This window comes from Gallus gallus, chromosome 5 (assembly GCF_016699485.2).
Source record: "Gallus gallus isolate bGalGal1 chromosome 5, bGalGal1.mat.broiler.GRCg7b, whole genome shotgun sequence".
In the NCBI taxonomy this organism is placed as follows: domain Eukaryota; kingdom Metazoa; phylum Chordata; class Aves; order Galliformes; family Phasianidae; genus Gallus; species Gallus gallus.
In genome coordinates, this window is record NC_052536.1 from 20,461,574 (window position 1) to 20,485,937 (window position 24,364).

The following is a 24,364-nucleotide window of genomic DNA, read 5'->3' on the forward strand; positions in this document are numbered from 1 at the left end:
AACCAACTACTACTTTGCTCACTCAGCATAATGATGCACCTACAAAAGACAGAAAAAGTTACTGATGAAATCTGACCCAGAGGAATTGCCAGCACTCCAGACAGTGATGTTCATATCACACATGCATAGCATAGCCTACTAGTCATCATGACCCAGCCCACCCGCATTCATGAAAACATAAAATTAAGCAAGTCCCTTTGAAAACTTAAGTCATAGCTCAGTCACCATCACATCTTTATCTACTGCTTGTCATCGAGAACCAAACACTCACAAATTTTACAGTATAGATGAAGAAAATTACTTACTGCTCCTCCAACCAAGGGAACTACAGATAGCCTCAAACATACTTAGCTGGTCAACGTTCAAAGAGCACTTTAAAAATAAGAAGCAATATAGCATGCCAAGTATTACTACTGTGTAACCAGCAGCTCAAAAGCATGTTGTCAAAGTACAGCAATAAGCTTGTCCTTTTAAACCTGTTCATAATAATTATGGCTGTTAACAACAGATATTGTCCAGCTGAATGAACATGGCGAGACTTCAGCAAACAACTCTCATCAATCTGACATTCTTATAAACGTCTCTTGCTAAATGCCAAGTGAGATTTCTAAAGAGAAAACAAAAGTGTCATTCTCCCTAGAAAAGTATAAAGTTTATGCAGATAAGAAAAGAAAGTGAGACAGAAGTAGAAAAAATAACTGTTTTCAAAAACAAGCCTCTAGAATTACTGTCAGCTACAAAAACTATTAATAATAACAGCCTAATTCTAAGCAGAAGAAGGTAACAATTACAGTGCAAGAGTCTACATCTTTAGGATATTGCTACTACTCTTTTTACATCTGAGGAAAAACAAGAGAAAGTACTGTCATTTCTCAATTCATATCTCTGTTCTGGTTCTTCAAAGTATTGTATGGAAGTAGATCGTCATGTAATTAAGTTGCTTCTTCATTAAAAAAAAAGAAAGATAAAGACCTTAACTCAAGGCACATTTAATTAGGAATGTACCCTATATGCACAGTTGAAGCAAACAAAGTTATTACGAAGTAGTATTTTTAATATCCAGTTAATTGACACACTGTGTTGGAATGGACAACTACTAGCTCAGAATATCTCATATCTCCACGACACTTTCCCTTCTGAAAAGATAAAGCATAGGTGAGTATTAGCTTTGCAGCACGGAATTCAGAGATACAAACAGCCCAGAATTCCCAATACTTCAATAACATTTTCTGTCTGGAATGTGAAGATTTACAGATTTTAATCACTGATGCTGAAAGAAACATATTTAAACAGATATATTGTGCTTTAAAGATATAAATCTCTTATGTGCCTTATTATGAATACCCATCTTCCCATTTCCCATGATCTGATTAGAAATCAGATCATATCCATCATGTTAATGCATTTCATTACTAGTAACAGACATATTATGGTCCTTTGTACGTATGGTTTTGATTTGTGCCATGGCTTTTCACATACATATGAAGTTCTAGCAACAGCAGCCATTTTTGCAGCTGCCACAAGGAGTAATGCATTTTCAGGAAAGTAAAGGCTGCTGGTTCTCAAAAAGTTTTGACAGTTAGAAGAAATTCAGTAGAAAAATGGGACTGTTTCCATATTGCTTTTTGAGATAGGGAGAACAGTGCTTAAAAACTTTAAGGCTTCTCTAAACTTATAAAACTTCATGGATGTCTTTATTTCATTTGCTTTAATTTTTTGAAAACTGGTCAAGAAAGGGAATACAAATCACTTCCAGGTTGAGTCTAAAATTGTTCTCACTTGTTTTAAGAGTCTGGGATTTCTTAAAATACCAAGTATAAAATCATTTAGAATATCAGTAAATCAAACCATTGAATTTCCTACTCCAATAGTAGTTGTACATGCTAAGCAAGGATAATAAGATACTGTACTTTAGGGGTTAGGTTGATTAACACAAAAGTGAAGGAAAAGAGCTATTCAAATTCAGTCACATACTCCTATACTGTTAGTGAGGTACACTAGAGGTATATAATCACTTTCCAAATCATTAGAAACTAGACATGACTGGAATTCTGATAGAGACTGGGGTATCATTTTACTGTCAGAACTTATATTTGGGCAAGCTTTCATTTCACCTAATTAAACCCACTTCAACTCAATATTTTACAGCTGTGGAATCCACAAGAAAGTTAGCCCTTAAACCACAGCACTCCAGTGAGAGCTTCATTTAGGACAGAACTGAATATTTCAGATTTGCCAACTTTAAGATTTTATGACTTGAGAAGAGCTTGGAAACAAAACTGTGGTAAAAGTAATCAAAACCTACATAAACCCTGAAAACAGAAGTTTTAAGCATGTGACACTGATCTCAGTGGGATTTTACTCTGAGTCCCAAGGATAATTAACCTTATTAGTTATTCTAGCACAAGCAGCCAGCTAGACTCTGTCCTCAAGTATCAACTTACCTCACATAAACAAAGGCTGCAACTACTCCTGTACTCAAAATGCCAGTACAATTGAAACAGCTTCAGTACTTAACTAAGCAATCAAAAGTGTTGTAAAACCCTAGTAAACTTCTGCATATTCATTATGAGCATACTATGATAGATCTTTCCTACAAAAAAAAAAACCTTACAAATAAATCATATACACAGGGTATTTTCTCCCACTTACTGTCATACTAGACTGCTAAACTGTTGTTCTGAGTACATCCAGAAAAGCCTGAACTTCATTGGTACAGTCTGGATGAAATATTTCAAAAGCTTCAAGGGTATAAATTGTACAGTCTACATTTTTAACAAATGTTACTGTATCTTCTTATGCCATACAGAAGAGCAAATAAAATTACACATACTGAAGTTGTATGAATAAAAAAAAAATGCATGGCAGAGTAGAGTACCTTCTTAATCAAGTGGTCATCCCAACTAGGTACAAATACGAAGTTTAAATTGAATAATAGTCTCTTTCTCAAGGGTAAGCATTCACTGTGCATCTAGAAACTAAACAAGACAATTTGATTTAAAAAGCACTTTATAGAACTAAAATACTGTCATTTACTTTCTGATTCTCCACATTAACTGAATCTATCCTAGCAAAAGAACCTGTGATAGAGCAAATAATGCAGGGAAAATTAAAAAAAAAAAAAGGGCAGGGGGGGGGGTTGGGAAGGAGAATAGAGATCAGTGTTCTGCCAGACAAGACTGATAATTCTTAGCATTTTAAAATACTTTCATTGTTTTGAGATATAACCATCATTTATGGTTTAGTATTGTTGTAAGACTGTTATAGTCTCCTTCCCTGTCATATAAATGTGGGCAGACGTGGCCTTTTATCAGCCTGACAATGCATACATGCAATTTTCTCTACAGATTAAGGCCTTTTTTGGCTGATGATCATCTGAAACAAGGTTAGGTTTTGTTCTGCTGTTCAATTCCTTCCCCATAGATTGAACTGACTTAACCAAAATCAAGTTACTTCTGTCAGCATCAATTCTAAACAAAGTATTTACTATCCTGAATTTTAGATAGCATTTCAAGTAAAAATTGAGTAACAGTGAAATGAAACATCTATTGTAAAAACACTTAAGAGAAAACATAGGGAAGTTCAGAGAGGCAAGGAACACATTTTACCTGATTTTTCTTAGACTGATATACTTGTCTGTAAGCATACAGTCCTGACAATTCATGCAGTTAATGAAATAATTAGTCGTTAGATCAACTACCTTATGCTTGCTTAGAGGAACTGTTTCTATGAGGTAAACATTTCCAAGGCAGGAAGCCATTCTTAAAAACTAAAATCAGCCTCTGCTGTGGAAATGCTCCTGAACACAGGTTGAAATGGGACAAGAGAAACTTGACCTTGTGCTCCCTGAGCCCTCACTACCAGTGACTTTGTGTTCCTGTACCTAGGGTTTATATTGCACTGTGATAAACTGTATTTAGAGATATTGCTGAAAAGGGAGATGCGTAAAGGAATATGGGGTCACTAAGAAAACAGAAAATCTGAGTTTTAAACCATCCACTTTCAAACATAATAAAAACTCCATATGGAATTCAGAAAAGGCAGGAAAAGGGAAAAATTGAAAATTTTCAAGTAGAGATAGGGCTCATTAAAAGTGTACTTTAAATGCTTGGCTCAGGATACAATCTTTCACAAAGATTGCCTAAACAACACTCAGATCTTGTCATATAGGTGAAAATTCAAAGGTATATGTTAAGCAGAACTTGCAACTAACTTGTAGTGACAAAATGAGAGGGAAAGGGAACAACAGAACCAACTTGAGTTAAAACTTGACCTTCTTTCCCCAGGCTACAGGAATAAAAGGTCAACTAAAATAATTTCAATAGCTGTTCACCTCAGAAGTACACAAAGTTTCAATGTTCTGAACAGAAAATCCACTTCTGTTGTAGCAGGAGTGAGTAAATGTGACAGAATCACATTCATCTTTTGAAGAAATAGATGTGTGTACGCACTTTCTTGCCGTGGATATCAAAAGGACGCAGTTGGATAAATTCAGCTATTCCCTGACCAAATTCTGGAACAATTCAGTGTTGTACACTGTTAGCAAACAATAATCAATAGTAATGTTTGCATTTATGAAGATTTTAAATCAAAACATGAAATCAACAAGGTATAAGGCAAAATGACCCAAAGTGTTTTGTTTCAAACTTTGTTCTGACAGTGATAGAAAATTATAAGGCCAAAGTGTTATATGATGCGTTATTTAAAGCAGTTGGATTTATGCAGAGGATATTAAGGACCATCTAGAAGGATTCAGTGCTTCTTCACCTTATTCTGATTAGAAAAAAAGTATATTTTTAAACTTTCAAGTTAACATCCACTGTTTGGTCTGCATAAATGTTCAGTAAGCCTTGACGAATGTCAGTGGGTGCCATTTTTTCCACATGGAGGAATTAAATGACACACCTTTTCTTCATATGCACTTTCATGTCAGATTCTGTTTTGTCAGTATGCCCCTCAGCTGCCATGTCACATGACAACAGCATGTAATAGAATATTGGCGAGAAGGTTCAACCTCTACTGCCATACCACCAACATCCACCTCTAAAGTCAAGGGCCAACATAATGAAATAGGAGGTATTACTTTCAGGGCAGCCTTCATATTATACTTGATAAATTGAAGGGCAATCCACATCACATAGTCCTCTCACTGTTCCATGGAAGTTCATAATTTTTATGTCCATTAAATGCCATAAGGATCTTTTTCAGGGGACAGAAGTTCCTCCTAGATAAGAGATTCTAGATTCATGCACGACAGACTTATTTGCTTTAAAACTCTTGCCATAAGTATTATTATACCAAACATTTAAAATATGTCCTTTGCAGGGACCAGTTAGACAGATTGCTGTGAGCTTTAACAATTCTGTGTATCACCTGCCAGTGTCCTCAGAGTAGTGTCACTTCCCCTTGCTTCACCGCCAGATACCTACAGAGCAATTCAAGCAGCATAATGGTTCCTTGGGGTTTGTAATATTTATCTTTATTAGTCAAACTGATCCCACACTTCTGTTTTGGTTGTTTCACGCCCCTAAGGGAAAAACAATCAACCCTGTGATTCCAGAGCATGATTTGTATCATCATGTATGGAAGCTTAGGGTAATAAGATCCATGGCTGGAACTTCACACCCACTGGGAACCAGAGGCTGTGTGAAACAATGCAAAGTGAGACACGATCTTCAATACAGCAAGTTAAAACTTCACGGTTGATTTAGTGACTCTGCTCTTGCTTAACACTTCTCAAATTATTTTTGGACTAGCTGGTATGGAAGAGCATGCATCAGAAGTCACTTGTGTATCACTTCATCTCCACCTTTACCAGTATACGGCAAGAAGTACATAAGTGAAAGAGAAAGAATGAATGAACAACCACCATGTTAAGAAACAAAACTGGAAGTAGCCTTGCTAATAGCCTCAATCATTCTTAAAACCTATAAGGACACAAAGACTCTCCACTGTTCTGACATGGTGATCCCACTTCTATCACCATCTCATCTAACAGTCAGATCATTTCTAACCAGGGATCAGAGTCAACAGACTGACTGTAGGTACTTCAAGCATGACCATTTCTCCTGTTATCTCTATTCCGCAAAAATCTTAAAACCATTTCACCACTAAAGGTAATGCAGCAGGCAGCAGCAATGCAACGTTGCTCTTCTGATCCTCACTCCTGCCTGTGGAGGAGCAGCTTAACAGAACAACTTTAGCTTTCTGGGCAAAGGTAGCATAAGACCATACACTTGAATGACAGCCTTGAGCCTAACTGCATTGAATTGATTGTGAATCTTATTTTGTTCCAATGCAACAGAATGAAACAATGTGATCTCAGATGGGAGGTATTGCTTCATCTCTTGAAACAAGTGAATTCAGCAATGCATTAAAAAAAAGATTGCAGGGCGCCTGCAATTAGAGCTTGAAAGCCCAAGTAAAAGCATTTCTTTATCTTATGAAACTCAGACTATTGTATTTTTAATAAAATGTCATTAAATGCATTTGTTACTGTAATACAGAGAAAGTAAGTTAATCAGAAACAGCACAGATATCAGGAGTACGCAAGATAGTAGAAGAGAAGCTTCTTGTTTCTGTCCTAAAGGGTAGCAGCCACACAACAGGGGAAGAATTTACCAGCTTGACGAAATAGCTCAAGAACAATTTTAGTAGTCTATACAGTATATAAATCTATACATTCATTATCCAGCAGGAGCATAGATTGTAGGGAAAGCAATGGAAAGTAAGTTCAATCACAGAGTATATGAATATTACTAAATCAGATTAAATATGAGATTCTTCTACTACCCACAGCCACTTGATGTTTTGTAACAGCAATCAGAACAGAAAAAGAGTATGTTCCATCCAAAGGGCCCAGAACACTAACCTAGAACTGAAGTCAGTGCATACTGCCCATCTTATCGGGGAAGGGATGCTTATGATGGTAGGTAGAGCAAACAACGGAATGCAAAGACCTCCCATCTAGTGCAAAAGCAAAATTAAAACAAAATTAGGTTAATATATCAGCCATGTATTAGCTCCTTCCCAAGATTAACCTCAGGTCACAAAAATAAAAATTGAGAATCTGGAAAAGAAAAAAACCAGAAAACACTGGAGCAGAAGTAGGAGACTTAAGATGTGATGTTAGAAAAAAATCCAGCATAATCTTACAGTATTCCTCTTTTTGCCCAAAATGTATTTCTTGCAGCTATATTAAATCCTTGCTTCCACTGACTGTAATAATGGTTTAGTAGGTATTACTTACTAACAAGATTGATTTCCTAAAAACTAGGAACTTACTTATCATTTAGAAACTGAAGCAAATGAAATGTTTTCTTTTCTTTGTAATACTAAAAATTCAAAGTATTACACTAACAGAGGGCAACTTCCAGTCCCATTACTAACTATCATATGAAGCCTGTGTGATCTTAAATTCTTGGTGTTTTCTAGCACTTGTATAATCTCACTAAAATCAAAGGCAACACCAGGGCCTTTTGTGGAAGATGCACTCTCCTTTCTTCAGTGACCTTTTCTTCAGTGCTTCCTGGTACTTACCACCAGGCTTAAATAATTAAACATGCTTAAGTCTAAAGCGATTGCAAAACTGCATCTACATTTAAAAAGTATTATTTAGACAGTACACTGTCGTTCAACAACTGCAGGCCAAATGCTCATTCTCAAAATGACATCCTTATTGGAACTACCTACTCATTTACATTGCCTGAGGATCTGGACAAGAACATGAAAGTGACCTCCTAGTACAGCAATTACAGTTAACTAGAGAAAAAAAGATGACAACTGTCAGTAACATTCAGAAGTAAAATAATTTAAGTAGTAAAAGCTCAGGAATATTTTCTGATAGGGAGAGCATTCATTCTTGTCACACAGTAGACATTTCATCTGGACAAAATACCTTTTGGAAATTATTACTTATAGTACACACTTACAATGTATGTTATTTCCTCAAATGTTGATAGATTTAGAAAAATCATGACTTTCCAAAGTGTATTTTCTCCTCATCAATATAACACACAGCTCATTCCCACTATGAAATGAAACATTTATAAATATCCAAGCAGTAACCTTACCCATTTCTACTTCTAGCTTCAACCATAATATTTTGCTACCACGGTTTTCCTCCCCATATTTTAAAGCACAAAGAAAAATAGCAGTGGGAGAAGAGAAGAATATTTCCTTCCGACAACACCAGAAAGACTTCAAACTGGCTCATCTCTAGCCACAGACAAGGAGATAGGTCTATGTTCCAGTCAGATAAGAGATGATGAATTAAGCTTGGCTTCTTCACTGCTGGATATAAGACCCAAAAGCTCCCATTCAATTCCAGAGAGAATAGCAATTGAAACTCGTATGATTCACAGCAAAACTACAATGGGAAATTACATAAATGTAAGTTTATTGGATAATTCCTTTATTTTTCCCCTTTCCACATCCTATAACGATGACGAGGAGACTTGTAGGTTATGGGTTCAAAGACAGACTTAAATCTATTACTCTTGGAAAGTTTCACACAGATCTTCACAAAAAGGAACTCAAGGGAGCCAAGAAATTCTCCGCTTTGTTACTTGACTTCTTATCTAACATTGCCAACGCAGGAAAACAGGATAATTAGCACCACTTGCCTGGTGGCAAATACTCTCCTTGAAAAGAAAAAAAAAAAAAGAGTTCAGATTCGGGCAGACATGCAAAGATGAGTGTATGTAAAAAGGCGACAAAGGTAAAGCAGTAATCCCTGACTTTTAGTGGTTTGGGTATTAAAAATTCATATCCCAAAACCACACAGTATACAATGGAGTCTGATAGATCTGGAGGCAGGCGTGGAGCTTCTCTGTTCATCGAAATGAATTGAAAGACATCTCCACCTACTTCAGAAAAAGAAATAATGTAAGAATTAAAGCAGATTAAGAGACTCTTTTAGGCAGCTTAAGACCCTTAAGCACACATTCCCAAGCCAAGTACTTATATTATAAGGCGGCTCCTAGTTACCTCTCTCAACTGTCAGTGTTTTCAGTATGGCAATAAAGCTGCTTAAACTATAAAAGCTGATTGCCAAGGGAATCCCTGTTTGAAGGAATCTTTTGCGGTTTGAAGGGTTGTGACTTCTAAAAGGAGGGCATCAGGTTACTTCATCAAGCCCTGAATATCAATGACAAAGGAAGAAAAGGAAAGCTAACAAGTCAGGCTATGCTATCTGTCACTATCCAGCTAAATCGAATGGTAGATGCTTGGCATTACAGTGCCAAGAAGGACTAAGGCGATCTCTGCTCCCCTGAGGCCACTTTGCTCTCCAGTGAAAAAATAGAGACACTCCGGTGCAGGTCACACGAAAGTACGAGGTGCTTCTGAGCAGCACTGCTACATGCAGATTATTTCACTAGAAGTACCCACTGGCATTTCAGAGGAAAAAAACCGAAACGTCTCAGATTTGACAGAAAATAATGTGGAGAAAGAAAGCACACAGTATTTACTGTCTGACAATGTTAAATCAATCCAGTTCATTCAAATTACTTGCATATTCCCGAGCTGGTAATATAGAACCATTCGTGAATTTTTCAGTCACTAAAATCTTCAAAGCTGACAAAGTTTTAAAGTATTTCAGTGAAATGTGTGGATGATTACTTTAAAATTAGCTGGTAGTCAAGCATTCTAGGGACAAATTCATGTGAAAATAGTAATTGTTGCTTTTCTGGAAATTAAAGTACCAAGCTATTAGAGTAGATCACTTCTCACTTCCTTTATGATACAGAACTCCAATGCATTCATCATTCTTTTAAGCATTACCTGTGGATACTTAGGCTTTTGCATACTTGCATATTAAACTATGTCTTCTGCATGCCTCATTTCTGCCTCAAACTCTTCCTGAGCTCAGCTAATTCAAATCTTAACTACTGTAAACCAATTGCTCACTCTCATAGTTGTCCCAACAATCCCACCTAAACTCTGATTTTGCACATGCCCGTGTGACTTCTGGCTGCGTGAAGCTTCTTGTTTCCTCAGCCTTGCACGCATCTTGTAGTTCACATTCCTTTCACCCAAGCTTGGTCTAAGCCATGTATTTCTCATTTGTTTCCAGATCTGGCTTGCACTTCTACCTGACAGAAGTTATTGCAATTTAGTGGACAACAAATACATGACTTTAATGTTTATACTCCTGTCACAATACAATAATTTAAGAGTCTACAGTACAGCAGTATTTTCTTACCCATTATACACCCCTTTGCTTAGGTTACTTACATTTCCTATTCAAGTCCAAGGCTCAACTCTTCAAGCTTTTCAAGAGAGATACAAATCCCTTAAAAAGATTTGGTAATACTACTCCTGTTATTATCCTTCCTCTATCTACCTTGTCCAAAGCAGAAACACAGACTTGGGGCCCAACCAGTGATCCTGAATCATACATACAAGGGGCTTTATAAGAACAAAATTCAGTCATGATTATTTCACAACCCATTTCTACTGACATGAACTGCAAAAATACTCTTTTGCAACATACAAAAGCAAAATTTTCTTCTAAAGGCAGCCTGTACAATGCAATCCCCACTTACATCCATACAATACTATAATGCTACTTGTGCCTTCAGGGTAATCTCTGTCTTATTTTAACTTCCTACTTTGAGTTCAGGCATTCCACTCTATTCTCTCCAGTTTTTACTATTGAATCTTCTGCTTTCCAGAAACTGTCTATTCTTTCAGATCTCATTAAGAAAGCAAATCATAGACAGAAGGTTTAGCCTCGTTTCTTCCCATGAATACCTGAGAATTTATTGATTTACATGAAACGTACAGATACCATATGAGTAGCTCCAGATAAAGCCTTATAAAAAAATAGGTTGAAACAAATGCAGCTTCAACGTGAGACTCTGTGAAAGGGGCTCACATCAAAACACTCGTCTGCTCTTCATCCCCTTAACTACAAGCAGCTTGAGATTTCCAAGAATACTTTAGCAGGAAACAGTAAAGTAGGGAAGAGAAAATCATTTTCCATAGGAAAAGCATAATCATCCCTAGCTTTATCTAGTAATTCCAGAGAATTATTAGAGATAATAAAAATAAAGAGATTAAACCAGTCATACTGGTTTAATACACTGGTAATCCACTAGATATATATAAATACATATATATACACATGCATATATATACACATAAATATATATGTAGAGTAAAAGTGTTGTTTTTCTCATTCACTAATATCTGGAACAGCAGAAAAGACAGGAAAGAATATATTTAGACAAAAAAACAAAACTATACTGAAATATCACTATTGCTTGATAGCCCCATATTGCATTGATAAGATTTTCTCTTACAACTATACAAACAGTTCCACGTTCAAGTCCCGATTTAACTGAACTGGGGATGCCAGGAGCAATAAGAAGGGCTTCTACAAGTACATCAGTGACAAAAGAAAGACTAGAGAAAAGGTGGACCCTCTGCTGAAGGTAGTAAAAGATTCAGTTACACAGGACAGCAAAACAGCCAAGGTACTGGATACATTCTTTGCTTCAGTCTTTATCAGCAAGGCCAGCCTTTAGGGGTTCATAGGTTCCAGATGCCAAAGGGAAAGGCTGGAGCTAGGAAGATATTCCCTGACCTGATCCTCTTCCAGCAAGGGTACACTTCAGGAAATCGGATGTTCATAAATCCATAGGCTCTGAGGGGATGCACCCAGCTGAGGGAGTTGGCAGATTTCATTGTGAGGCCATGCTCTGTAATCTCTGCTTGATCACATCTCCTGAGAGATGCACCCAAAGACGGGAAGAAAGTAAACATCACTCCCAAATTCCAGGAGAGAAGGACAATCAGGGAACTACAAGCCAGTCAGCCTCACTTTGATCCCTGGGAAGGTGATGAAAAGCTCATTTCAGAAACCATTTCTGGCATGTGAAGGAGAAAATCATCAGAAGTAGTCAGCACAGATTCACCAAGGTGAAATCACGTTTGACCAGCCTGATAAGCTTCTTTAATGAAATGTGCAGCCTGACAGATGAAGAGAGAGCAGCGGATATTGTTTTATTGGACATCAGGAAGGCCTGAAGTCCTCTATAGAATTCACAAAGATAAGCTGTTGAAGTATAGGCTGGATGACAACACAGCAAAGTGGATCGAAAATTGGCTGAACAGCTGGACCCAGAGGGCAGTGGTCAGTGGTGCCAAGTCTAAGTGAAAGCCAGTAAAGACCAGAGTACTCCAGGGCTCTGTATGAGGTTCAGTCCTTTTTAACCTCGTCATTAAAAACCTGAATGATGGGGTGGAGGACACCTTCACTAGATTCACAGATGATGCTAAATTGTGGGGAGTGGCCAATTCACCAGAAAGCCATGGTCCACAGAAACCTTGACTGGCTTGAGAGGTGAGCAGATAAGAATCTTATGACATGCAACAAGAGAAGTAAAAACACCTGCACTTGCAAAGGAATAACCTCCAACAATAGTACATGCTGGAGGCCATCCAGGTCAAAAACAGCTCTGCAGAAAAAAAGACCTAGGAGACCTAGTGGACACCAACCTGAACACAAGTCAGTAGTGTGCTCTTGCAGCAAAGAAAGCTGTAAGTATTCTTAACTGTATTAGACAAAGTGTGCCAGCAGGTCAAGAGAGATGATCCTTCCCCTCCAGGCAGAGCAGATGGTGCCACACCTGGAGTGTGGTGTCCAGTTATGGTCCTCTTCCCCCAGTACAAGAGAGATTTAGACATACGGGAAAGAGTCCAGTGTAGAGTCACCAAGATGATGAATGGACTGGAGCATCTCCCATATGAGGAAAGGCTGACAAAAGTAGCACTCTTTAACCTGGAAAGGAGGAGAATCAGGGGGATTTTATCAATGTGCATAAATACCTAAAAAGAGAATGCAAAGATGACTGAGCCAAACTCTTTTCAGTGGTGCCCAGTTCAAGGGCAGGAAGCAATGGGCACAAATGGAAATGCAGGAAGCTCTCTGAATATCAGGAAACATTTTTACTGTGCAGGTGATGGAGCACTGGCACAGGCTGCCCAGGGAAGCTGTGGATTCTCTTCCTTGGAGATATTTAGAAGCCACCTGGATGTGGCCTTGCTTGAACCTCACAAGGGCTGGGTCAGGTAACATAAAGAAGTCCCTATCAACTTCAGCCATTCAGTGATCCTGTGAATACAAAAGGTAGACTTTCATACCCTTAGAGTTAAATTGAGCAGACATTCACAAAAAAAAAAAGCAAGTTATGTGAAAGTAATTTTATCTTTACCTCATACCAATTCAGCTATTTCAGAGGAGCTAAAACAAGAAAGATATTACCCTGTTCTTATTCTCATAAATATGATGAGCAACAGGACTGGAACAACAGCCCCTAATTACCATTGGACTTGATGAGCACTTGACATAAATTTAACCTACAAAAACATCATCTTAAATTCTGAAAGAGGTAGGAGACTAATAGGCTTAATGGAAAATCTCCCTGCTACAGGTTGTAAGCTCAAAGCTACATGAAAAATACAGTATCAGAAACCCCCCATATTTGCAATTATAATTAACTGCAAATATGCAATTAAACCTGATATAAGCATACTTTTGTTTTATATTGTTACTACTAGCCTTTGCAATGCATGAACAGAAAGGTTAGTTGGAAAGAAAAAAACTCAAGTTACAAAATAATTTGTCCATTAAAAAAGTTTCTTCAGCACACACTGACAGAAAACCTAGTTTCCTTGCTACATTTCTGCCTGTGCAGTGTAAGTCCTGAGAAAGTCTCTAGTTTCTCAGAAGTCTCTGCTCACCACCATCCTTCAGCATCAGTAATATTCTGCTATATATAACCTCTCCCCCAAGTTAGTCAGCAAGAGCTCTTACACCACAATTGTGACGTGCCAGTGTGATCCAAGAACAGTCACCTCAGGAAGCAAATACCTGTGTATGTCTGTCAACACCCCTTGGTTTTTGACCACTGCTGAAGGTTACATCAAGTCAATTTCTTGTTTCTCCCCCTCTCCCCTCCTCCCCCATTCATTAACTTCTGCACTAATTTCATAAGAACATACGGAACTCACACTACTAAAAACATGCCTTCCTAAGTATTGGGATCTGTGGACATCCAGTTAACAGGCAATCTTCGTGGTTCTATTTTCCCTAAACAATCTGAGTAACCGTCCTTCTAAAAAAGCAAACTTCATTTTCACACTTCCAAGTAGGAGTACCAGAAGCAGGAACTCCATTGTTTTTAACCTCTTGCTTAAGATTTGAATAATTTTAACATGAGTTCTGAGCCTCTCTTATTCTTAAGTCTTATTCTCTGATACTGAGCAAAAGGGAATGGGAAAAAGAGGGGTGTGAAAAAGACAACTTGCAGGCAGTCAACTAACTTGTCAATTGAAAGGATACATTTACAACTTCATTTTTTCTCTCTTAATAGCAAAAAGCAGTAAAACGTACTATCAATTCTCTTGAAGAGAATTAAGAATGCTACTCATGTGATTTTCCTGTTGATTATACCACTTGTAATTAGAGAAGTACACATTCATAAGTACACATCAGTATTTACTGATAAACTACACTTTTCTGGTTCTTTATTTCAAAGCCAGGCCCAGTATCATCACTTTCAGGGAAGGTAATACTGCAGACCAACACAGTGAGTCAGCAATCAAAAGAACATGTTGGATGGCAGAACAAAGATTGCATTTCAGATTCAAGTCCTGGAATCACTGGTAGATCACCTCTCTCCCATCTTCCCCCCCCCCCTCACATGCTGCTGCAGAGTTCCAGGACTGACTTACCAGTTGTCAGCCCAGCTTGTTTCAGAAGGAAGAAGGAATTCATGTGTAAAGTACCCTGGGTCTTGGAAACACAGAAACATGTGCTGGAGAAGCTTAGTGCCTGGATGGTTGACTTCAGCAATGAGAAAAGGAAGCTGCTCAGCTAACTGGAACTAAAGGAAGAAGAAAACCGAAATTTCTTTATCTTCTATTTATTCTTAAAGTAACATCTATGTAATTGACCTTGTGCATCTCATTGTACCTACATTTCTGCAGGAGCTTTGCAGGCCTTCCTTTCATTTTTTAGTAAGATGCAGAGTGGGGAGAGCTCATAAAAGCATCAAAACTGTACACAGAGTATGTCTTCCAAATTGGGTGGTGCTTGGGGCATTATGAAATACAATTAAAATGGAAGTGTCACTAAAACAAAACACTTGACTTCTCAGTTTTCTGCAGGATTTTTTTGGTGGTGGTGGGTTTTTGTTGCTGTTTTTTTTTTTATGTACTGTTAAAAAGACGACAGTCCAAATGCTACTGAAGCTTGTTCACACACAAAAACCTGGCAGGGCTGAGTATAACCAATTTCCATTGCTGCCACACAAATAAGCAACAGTATTAGAAACCAAGACTAATTCTCTGATAAAATATTAACACTATATTACATGAGATGTACAATGGAAGAAAAACAGAAAAATAAGCTAATATGATAACATAATTCAGAATTTAAATCCATTAAGAGTTCTGAATCACAAAATCTACCAAAACATCAAGAAGACAGAAGACTTAAGAGGAAAAGCACTAGGTTTCCTTTTCAGTGAATCTGTTGACATGAACAATAAAAACCACAACATTTGCACTAATCTGCAGTATAAGCAGACAATACCATACCTCCCAAAAAACCACATTAGTTTCACTTCCATAGGTTTGATGATCAAAGGAACAGATGATTCATAACATCTGGACACCATGTCAAGAAAACAGTTACTTCCTTTCTTTTCCAGCCTCCAGATGACTATTGTTCCACTTAGTTCAGGATAGGCAACACTAATAAATTATGCCCTACATATCAAAATAGGTAGAATTACTAGTGGATCAAATACATTTTCTTTTTCCATAGAACATGAAAGTTGTTTCACTTCATTTCTCCTGCTCCCATCCAGTCAATGTCTCTGCTTTGATGGCCTCATTATACACTTCTGTTCTAAAGAGCACAAGTTATCATTTCTCTCCTTTCCCCTCCCCTTAAAAAAAAAAGAGAATAATTACACAGACTGTTCCCCATCATAAAAAAATAGAGATGTATGTGCTACACGTGATGGAGCTTGTGGAAAGTACAAAGAGGGAAAACTATTGCAAACCACACGCTGCTCAGGAAGAGATTTCTTTGTCACAATCATACAGTAAAAACACATGCAATACAGAGCATCATTTCTAGAAAATGAGGGGAAACACTCCTATAACCAGTTTTCCTTTCTTCCTTAATCCCTCTCTGAAACTATTATGCAAAACCAGTGGGAAATAATGGGACTGACTGACAGGATACAATAATGTAAAGTGATTTGATTATTCTGAAGCAGAGCCTTTTCATTAAGTTTTTAGCTTTACAACACAGGATCTATTACAAGAAGGCTCATTACACATTTTTTGTACCAAATGGATCAAAGGTTCATCCTATCAGATGCACCCTCATATTTATAAATATTACGTAATTCCACTTTTCTTTACATACGTTACACATGAATATATGTAAGACCCTCTAACATCCAATCATTTAGTACAAGTGTATTTTAATCCATGTCTTTTTTACACTTAAGTAATGAGGTATGCAGCAGTCTTTCAAACAGATACCGTATCTTTCAACATTAGTCATTCATATTCATATAATTGAGGAGGAGTGAGAGCCTAGCAATTGCATTTGAAGAACCAAGCATCTTTGAAATGTATTTACAGATGGTTTTCTCACCTCCTTGGGAATGCTAAGCACTACCAGTGCAGCAATAAAAAAAATACTCAACTATAAGAGCTTTGATTCTATTGTAATGTAATGCTATTTCTGTTAAATAATGAAAAATGTTTAAAAAAGGGGAGGCTAAAAGAGTTGTACTGTTCCTGCAGAAACAGTTTTTTGGTTGGGGGGGGGGGGGGGGGGGAGGGGTGAAGGAGGTGGAAAGGAGAAGAGCTGGGTAGCATCACAGCCACTGAATGACAGATTTGAAGAAATATTGGAGAGCCATGAACCCTGCTGGGTGAGACACTTTGGCCACCTGAAAGCCAGGTAACACCTCCATCCCCAGAAGTAATAGCCCACAGTAATTCATTTATGATTGGCACTCTATGCCAGAATTTATGCTTCATACAACATATTCCATATATTCTATGGCATTCTCTTTTTTTTTTTTTTTAAGAGGGGAAGGGGGGGGTATGAAGGCAGCATTCCAAACGTTAATGAGAAACAAACAGCTGAACTTCATGTAAGAAAGTGATGCACAAATCCTCAATTTCCATTCTACCTTCTGCTTCCGCTAAAAGCAGCAGAAGCAGCTTTTTAACTTACATATTCATCGTTCCAGGGCTGACTGAAATGCAGAGAAGAAAATAGACAAGAATTATGGAAATATGGATACTTCTATTAAAGATATTGCACGAGCTTCATTTCTTGCCTATTCTAGATTCTAAATATTTTTGCTGCTTTAATAACAAAAATAAAGTAAAAAAAATCTCTCCCTATAAATTCTAATACCTTTGAAAGGAGAGGAGCTTTCCAGTGCTATTCAACTAATGCTTTCCAGAGCTATAGATCATTATTTTGCAAGCATTTTTGCTGTGCAAATAGCAGGGGGGAAAAAAAAGCTAAAGCAAAAAGAGGATACAAACCATAAGCACAGAATTTACAAATACCACGCTGCATGCCACCTGCTACTCATGTTTATATATTTTTTCCAAGCCTAAACAAACAAGCACAACCAGCCTAGGAGACAGAAGGGGTAGACAAACCCCCAGACTTACCGTTTACGTGGTCCCTCTGCAAACTTCTCCAAAAGAAATGTAAATTCCTTTAGCTGTACTTAATTCTTCTCTCCTTTCTCTTTCTCGAGTCACACAGAAGCAAAATAATCAGTGTTCAGCGGTTCCATTTACTGCTCTACCTTCCTCAGCAAAATGCGTCTAGGAGACTATGCCAAAAGTAAGCCCAGAACTCGGAGGCAACTGGAAGAGGAAGCGTGGGGGATTGCCGAAGGACCAGATTGTGAAATGCAGCAGCTCAAGCGCAGAAATATCCCACTGTACAATATACCTGGCTTCTTGCTCACCAAAAAACTGTAGTGCAAACTGTCAGTAGTAGCCTCCAATAGCTGCTGTGTGCTGCAGATGGTACGTCTCACTGTTACCTTCCCAGATGGGTAGAGGATTCAGAGAGCAGCAAAACCAGGGGGTCGCCTCCAAACCAGGTGGATTGCCAGCCACTCATTCGCTCAGTCCTATTAATCAAGACAAGAACAGCTCAGTCACCAGAGGTATCTCCTTCCAGGGTGCACAGGATTATGGCAAGGTTATTAATCTTGCTTTGCTGCATCTCCCCCACCCCCTACATTCAGCAGCCTGCACTGAGATGATTGCCAGCTCTGTCTCTGTCCCTGTTCTACTGCATTTTGCTCAGCCCTCTGTTGCTGCAAGTGAAACACAGAGGAGGGAGGAATACTAATAAGGTGGTTAGCTACAGTTTCTTTAAGGCATTCTACATACTGCCTGTGCATGTGCATGCACACATTTTCTGGGGGCAATCTGGGTTTCTTTGTGGCTGAAATAGGACCTGTTTCTACATCAAAGTCTGAATTAATCTGGATTATCACTTAATGAATATCAGAGCCAGCAATTGTGTTTTACTTAGGATAAGAGGAGGGTACTAAATGCCCTAGAAGATTAGGAAGGCAGTAGTGGTTACTGGAGGGAGGCAGGGGTTCGTAGGAAGCCACACCATGCTCCGAATGTGTTCTGAAGTGCTTTAGGCACTGTTTTAGAACTCATTCTTATACCCTGTACCAGCTGGAATTTTAAAATCAGCACTATAACATCCCTATATAGATTAGACAGCAATATGCAAAGTCAAGTAAATATTTTTAGAAAAGAAAGGATTTCTGGCAGGAAAGGGAAAATTTAGGAAGTTGGCTGAGACAGACATCCAGCACTGCATTTATGAAGGTGCTTGAAATTCTTTCCTTTACTGAGAGCTGTTCTTTTCAAACCTCTCACTCAGGAAATGAATTTAGAGTCCTCAGCCCAGCAACTAGAACAAAGTTTCCAAGCATTCCTGAGTAGCTAGCCAGTATTGGTACACTAGCTTGGGAATTGCTGAGGCAGGTAGAAGTCTGAATTGTAGCTCACTCCTGTGAAATCCAAAAGCAGCCATGCAGCCTTTGCACTCCCACAGGTATTCCAGACCTTCCCCATTGGGTTCAGAAAGCAAGGTCATCCACAATTTTATTATTATTATTATTTTCCTGCGGGTGACACTTTCACACTCTCTCAGGTATTCGAAAGCAAAAATAAAACGTTTTTCAGAAGCAATCTGGGGAGTTTTTAAAACCACAGTAAGTTATAACTGTGTGGGTTTGGTACCTGTTTAGACTTACATTTCATAGGTCTGAACAAGAAAATACAGTTCATGCAGCTCCCTGTTGAATGAGCTACGTGAAATAAGTTTAGTGTTTCATTTTACAAAAAGAGCTACCACAGCACGATCTAGCATAAGCAGTGCTTGAACAAGCACAGAGATGGAAATGCCAGAATAATTTTAGGCAGCCTGTCTATAGTCTAACTGGAAAAGAGCCTGGATATACTGCCTATGGCAGTATTACTGTTACTTCAGCATAGAAGACTGCAATTTAATATGGCACTATTACCACAATATTTAATATTAACACCAAACAAGAGCCTTCTGCTGGTAAGCACACCCCGCAGTTTTGACAGCCAGCGAACTTAAAAAACCACACAGCACAAAAAGGCTGCATCTCCGTGGTATCTGGAAAGGGGAATATAGGGCACTGTAGGGAACTGTTTCAGAAGATGGAAGACCAGCCCTGTTCCACTAATCACATGTATTCACTTGGGCTTTTGTGCACTCCTCCAGCTTAACTTGCAGTACAATTTAAATCTGAAATGATTTATTTATTTGAAAGTCCACAGAACTAAGAGGTAAATTTTAACTTTTTTTCCATTTTTGCTACACTCATTTTCTTTTCTCCTTCATAAGTCTCCTTCTAATCCCACCACTGCATGACACTTTGTCTTTCTGTTTAAGCGCTGTCAGTCAAGAAACAGTATTCTTATTCATCCACAAATGTAACTGAGCCTATCTGCATAAGAAGATGAACAACCACAGAAGCTTGGACTGAAGACCCATCCAGCTAAAATTTTGACTCTGTTAGTCACAGTCACAGATAAATGTAAGATCAAGGGAGGCATATTTCCACAGTACACTGCCCCGATCTTTAATGATCTGTGCCATAAGGAGTTGCAAAGTCAGAAACAAGAACACCTCTCTTGGGTATGCTGCTCACAGCTTCTTAGGCTTCTGTCACATCCTTCCTGAGCTTTTTCTTTATGCTGGGAGGCTCTTATAGATTTAATTGTCCTTCGTATTGAAGTTGTTCTTGTTTAAGCAATCTTGTCACAAAGCTTTTTCACCTGATGAGGGCTCAAAATGCCACAGGCGCGGCACAGACTTGCAATGCTACTCTGATACTTCGTTTTGAGAACGCATCATCCAGAACACTTACAAATTAAACTTCTGCTTTCTAAGAAAGCAGCGTGAATAATTTGGCTATTCTCAGAATATTAGCTTCAGCATTTAGAACACTTATAAGTAGTTGATTAAGTTTTCATAAGAAAGATCTCATATCTAGACCAAAGCCCACTGGAGGCAGTCTTTTCTAAATGCAGTCAGAGAGTCCTGGGGGCACTTTAAAAAAGTTACAGAAATAATTCAACCAATTAACACATCTCATATGTAGTCTCTGGGATCTGAACCTCAGCAAAAAGAATAAACCGGCTTATATTCAATTTGCATGCTGCAGATTATATTTTAAGGAAATGGGAAAACAAAATTAAGCATCACGCAAGAATAAGTTACTGTTAACAGTATCCTCCAAATATTGCTCATCATAACCCCAAAGGTAGAGGCAAAAATCTCTGTTCTACTTCATCTGTAGTTACAGCTGTGTTAAAGCTGCACCACCTGCTAATGACTTCCACATTACTCTAAAGGAAAAATATCCTTTGCATTTTCAAGAGTTGGCAGCATTTTTTTCCCCCATTTGTCTTACTATGGGTTCGCAAATGCAGCAGTTTGGACAAAACATCTTCCCAGCCTCCAAGCTACCACAGCCTTACAAACATCTCTGTTCATACTCCCACACTGTGCTTAAAACAAAGACAGTTTCCAGTACAGTCTCAGATGTACAGGCAGATGTACCAATCCTTACCCAAAAGCCTTGAACTCTCTCTCCAACTGGCCCTTGTCTAACTCAGCTGGACTGGACCAGTCAGTTAATATCACATCTCTTTATACCAAAGAAGGCCTGAAACTCAGCTCAAGTTAGTCAAGCGATCTTACTGCTCAAAGCTCTTACAAAGGAAAACACCAACCTAGCACAAAAAGAATAATTTTAAAAGTACTAATTAATGTGAAACATAGCAAAAAACCTTTTTTACATTAACCTGTTTTGATTCAGTTAACCCTAAATCTATGTTACCTATCACAATCCCTCACCATCTCCTATTAATTCTCAGTGATGTTATCATGGGAAAATTCTTACATAAGAGTACAGTTTCTAAACCATGAAAGCAAAAGCACAGCAAGACCAAAAGATTATTCAGGCCCACACAGGTAGGCAAAGCTTGTCACCAGGTACAAGCAGGCAGCTCAGGCTGACAGGTTTAAAGGGTCACCACTTCCAGCTGAACATGTTACCTGGATGAATGCATTCACAGCAAACAGAAGCAAATATACACCAGTTTCTTAGCCACTCCTTTCCTCATCAGTCCTAGCTCAAACCCAGTATCAACAAGTAGTGGGAATTTATATGCTGGCCTACAAACTGGAGAGACTTTGAAATAGATCTTGTTGGCTTCTGCTGCTTTTCTTGAGAAGCAGCTGCTGCTGCCCTCCAAGGAAGCCCAGTAGTCTGCCAAAAGAACAGAGGCTCCTTCAGACCTGAACTGAGCAGTGTTAGGAGCATTAGGATTGCTTTCCAATGAACATTTCTCCCAGAAGTTATTAAGCATACTCAATACAGCAAAGATTTTCAGAAGTCACAGTGAGATAAAGTGAAGTCATGAGGAAAAGCTGGCAAGCCAAGGAACACACTGTCTGGAAGAAAAAAATATTAATTACAAAGCTTTACAGTGTTTATATTCAAGAAAATGGTAAATGGTTTTCTAACTGTGCTAAGCATTTTTTAGGAAGTATGGGTCAGGATCTATCTGTTCCTGGTGCAGTAAGCATAATAGTAATAATCTCATCCTCTCTTCTCCAGGGAAGTACATATCTAACACATCCTTTTTGTTCTTTATATCTGGAAACACAGTCAAAGTCCAATAAGCAAGCCCATAAAGCAAGTTTCTACGAGTTTTTGAGATATACACAAGGCATTATACATAGGTTGATCTGCAAGTAATGCCTCCTATTTATATCCATGGAAACTACAACAGATACAAAAAGCACAGTAACACCATTTGATAGAGGAAACTCTCAGCTACAAAACACTGTTTTCTAACATAGTCACTACCATTAGCTGTGCATTTTCAGTGATGAACAGCACCAGTGGAGGTTACCCACTGTTTCACAGCTGCTTTGATAGCATCATTGCTAGGAAAATGTTGACCACACAGCCCAATTTATATCAGCCCAAATAGACAGAAGTCAGAAGGTACCAAATCCAGACATACAGCAGGTGTGGTAGGATGATCTAGCCAAGAGCAGTAATGTGCTCCACTTGTCTTCAAACTGATATGGGGCCTGTTGTTATCATATTGCAAGAGAAGAGTTAACTTCTCTGGTCTGACTGGAATTTCAAGCCTACAGCTTAGTCAGCATCACAATATAGCAGCCAGATCAATGGACTGTTCAGTTTCTAGAAAATCCAGAAGGATCACTCTGTTCCTATCCCAAAAGACAGTGGATATTGCTCTACCCACTGAGAGCTGTCTTGAACTTTTTCTTTGATGGGGAATTCACCTGTCACCACACATTGGACTGCCATTCTGACTCCAGCCCATAGGGCTGATACTACTTCTCATCACCAGTAATGATGTGATCCTAGAAACTGTGACCTTCAGGCTTGTATTGGTTCAATAGGTCATGACAAATACACATACGTTATTCTTTCTGTTGCTGTGTGAGCATTCATGGGGCAACCTGGTGCAAACTTTGCAATATTCCAGTGTTGCCAACATCATTTCCAATGCTACATACACAGTTCACTAGTCATAACCTGCCAATTCACGTAGATGAGCAGATTGAGATGCTATTAATTTCATTGTGTGACAGCATGGCTTGTCTTTCTTGTCCCTGTCACCACTCCTGGAATGCACCACCCACTGCCTCACTGTGCTCACATCCACTGTCTGGTCTCCATGAAAGTTCAGCAAATGTCAGTGAATGTCAGTTAATGCATTCCCCCCCAGATGGAGGAAGTCAATCCCACACTTTTGCTTCATACACACTTCCATGTCAGATGCCATTTTGTCAGACTGCCCCTCTGCTGCCATCTGTTGCATGGTAACAAAATGTAATGGAATACTGGCAGGAAGGTTCAACCTCTACTCCACACCACCAACATCTGCCTCTGACATCATGGGCCAACATAATAAAATAGATGGCATTTCTTTTATAACAGTTCTCATTTTTAAGCTTACTAAAATACAGATAGGCATGTCATACAGTGGCATTCAAATTCTTTTTAAAATCAACTTCTTTGGCAAATGGAACAATTTTATACTGTAGATATTTTTAGTTCCAACATTCTTACCATCATATATGAACTTTCAACATAAAAAATTTACTCTAACTCAGTGCCTTCAGCCTTGATTTCAGATTAATTCTGGCACGAGAAAAATATCAATCATAATCCCCTTGATTTTTTGCTATTTGGCTGCTATTACTTGAAAATAGATTTACCAATCCTTATGCCAGACTTTGACAGAAAACCCATTTTGATCAAAAGTCCAAAATTAAAATTGTACATTTTTCTATGGGTTGTTTTTTTGTTTGTTTTTCACCCCTCCTCAAAAGAAAGAATTTAAAAAAGGGGTAGGGAGTATCTAAAGTCTTATTTGGAAGTATCAGAAAGGAAGGCTACTTAAGAAGCATCTGTTATCATAAAAACAAAAAGACAATTTCCAAACCCAACAATCCTATGGACATGTAGCATATAATTCAGATCCATACCTGTTCCGTCCCAGTGAAGTACATTATACACGTGCCCTCTCTGCTTAACAGACAGGTGAAAATACATGAAGGATAGAGACATGATCTGTGTTTGCCCTGCCCTTCCTCCTTCACAACACTCAGCCACAGCTGTGAGCAGAATATCCCAAGACACAGATCCTCAGCTTGAGCTGCTATGACTGCTTTGCTCACATT

At 38.4% G+C, this 24,364-nt stretch overlaps 1 protein-coding gene across 18 annotated transcripts in view; it reads right to left on the reverse strand.

Annotated features, from left to right (window-relative positions):
- The window catches only part of LRRC4C (leucine rich repeat containing 4C), a 494,470-nt gene that overhangs the window by 464,392 nt on the left and 5,714 nt on the right, over nucleotides 1-24,364 (reverse strand). For 16 of the 18 annotated variants that reach the window (XM_046942065.1, XM_046942072.1, XM_046942080.1 and 13 more), the window contains exon 1: nucleotides 17,728-18,108. The gene's annotated coding sequence lies outside the window, so the exon portion shown is untranslated. Of the gene's footprint in view, nucleotides 1-17,727; nucleotides 18,369-24,364 lie in introns of those variants that run through there. The other 2 variants (XM_046942083.1, XM_040701395.2) reach the window with 2 other exon arrangements.